The following is a 2,302-nucleotide window of genomic DNA, read 5'->3' on the forward strand; positions in this document are numbered from 1 at the left end:
GGGTTCCTCCACGGTTGTAGGGTTCATCCTCACAGCTCCACTCGTGAGATGCAGACGTCCTGACGTTTGCTGGAAAATGCGGTGAACTTCCTCATCTGGCTCTTCTTTTATAGGGGAGGAGTGTGGATAATCCAATCCGGGGAAAAATCCAGAGGAGACATCCTGTCTTCAATCCAGGGAGTCTGCGATATTCCTAAGTCTTCATACAAAATCAAAATTTTGGGGGGTTACTCACACTGTCAAACAGTGTCGAGAAAAGAAAAAGTTTAATACGTTTGTGTGGGGGCGTGGTATTTCCAGTTAAGATCAGCGTTTTACATATGTTTCCTTTTCCTGCCAGTACCTCAGCATCTTTGAATACATTTTATAAAAGTAGGAATGGAAATTTCTATATACAGAAATTTTCATGCCATATTTGTTTTAATAAGAAAAATTAAAGACCATTTAAACGTTCATCAAAAAAGAATGGCCAACACAGTTATTCGCAATCTTGTAGAATATATCCCACAACCGTTACAAAGGGATTATAATTTTGTCCATTTACGTTTCATGTAATTATCGATAAATTTGAGATTATTTTGATCATTTTACTCTTTCCCTAGGATTTTACTTAACTGATTCATGTTCCTTTTGTCCTTTACTTGACTGCCTTTGAATTAAATATTGTATTATATTATTGTTCTCTCTGTAAACTTGTTAGTCACAATCACATATGAATCTGTGTAGTTATGCTAATGATTAAATCATGAATCCTTTATACAGTTTGAAACAAATCATTACTTTAATCCCTCCCTCCAAATGCTAATACCTTACAGCACTTTTCATTCTGTTTTTGCCTTTTCTGACTTTTGTGTGAATGTTGTCATGCATATTAATTCTACATATATTTTGTTCTCCATAAAAACCCTTCTAGGATTGCTTCACAAAAACAATCTTCGTTAACATTTTTCTATATTTTATTCTTTCTGTCCTCTTCCTTTGTTCCTGCATTTTTAGTTTTCAATCTGGGATTGTTTCCCTTTGGACCTGAGACCTCACTCTAATATTTTTTTTCTAATTCAAGTCTGCAAACGATGAAATGTTTCCATTCGCACCTCTCCAAAGGTTTCTTACATTCTAATTGCAGCTCTAAATGTAAAACACAACAAATAGCTTTAATTTAAAAATAGGTAGAAGAGCAGCGTCATCATCAATGAGGTGACGGCTTTTCCTTTTGCTACAATAAAACTCACAATGGAAAGGAGAGAGTTATAACCTGGATCATATCATGATATATTAAGAGCTGCTATTCATCAAAACTCATCAGTAAGAGGAAGGGGGTGGGAAGCCACAGAGTGGGAGAAGATATTTGCATTTCTTACATCCAGTGAAGTATATCAAGCCTGAATACATAAAGAATTATGTCAGCTAAACAGACAAAAATAATAAAAAACCAAATAAAAAGTCCACTTGGAAAATGGGTGAGGACTTGAATAGATCCTACACAAAAGAGGATAAACGAGTGGATGATAAAAATGTGAACAAATTTTAATCTCTTTTAAAAAACCAGTTAACCTCTTTTAAAAACGTCAGTTTAGCTAAAATAAAAAAGGCAGCAATACCAAGTGCTAATGAGGGTATGGAGCAATTGGATCATTAACATAAGGCGGGGGCGGGGGTTAAACTGGAGGAATCACTTTGGAAAATTGTTTGGCAGCATCTGTTAGAGCTGTACGTATGTCTATGCCATTCCCCCACACACAAACAATACCAACAGGGCTGGGTGTGGTGGCTCACGCCTGTAATCCTAGCACTCTGGGAGGCTGAGGCAGGAGGATCCCTTGAGCCCAGGAATTCAAAACCAGCCTGGGCAACATAGTGAGACCCCATCTCTAAAAAAAAAAATAAAAAATTAAAACATTATCCGAGTGTGGTGGCACATGCCTATAGTCCCAGCTAATTGGGAGACTGAGGCAGGAGGATCAATTGAGCTCAAAAGTTCAAGGTTACAGAGATATGTTTTCTCCACTGCACTCCAGCCTGGGTGACAGAGAGAGACCTTGTCTCAAAACAAAACAAAACCCAAATAAACAAATAACAAACACAATCTCAACAGTTTCCTGCAGTTTCTACCCAGGTTTTTCTTATTATTTTCATCCTACTTTCCTCCTATAAATCTTCCTGGTTTGATCTTTGGGGAGGCAGCCAGACACTGGCTATTTTGCCAATTTGGACCTGGGGTTAGAAAGTGTGGGCAACTTTCTCCCACCTATTTTTGTGTGTGTGTTTTGTATATTCAAAACGTTGTATTAATAAATTTTTT

At 37.2% G+C, this 2,302-nt stretch overlaps 1 protein-coding gene across 1 annotated transcript in view; it reads right to left on the reverse strand.

Moving 5' to 3' along the window:
* Positions 1-2,302, reverse strand: part of LOC105811841 (putative methyl-CpG-binding domain protein 3-like 3) — a 12,079-nt gene that overhangs the window by 9,149 nt on the left and 628 nt on the right. The window lies entirely within an intron of this gene.

Source organism: Propithecus coquereli, unplaced genomic scaffold (genome assembly GCF_000956105.1).
Source record: "Propithecus coquereli isolate 6110/MARCELLA unplaced genomic scaffold, Pcoq_1.0 Scaffold241, whole genome shotgun sequence".
NCBI classification, from domain to species: Eukaryota; Metazoa; Chordata; class Mammalia; order Primates; family Indriidae; genus Propithecus; species Propithecus coquereli.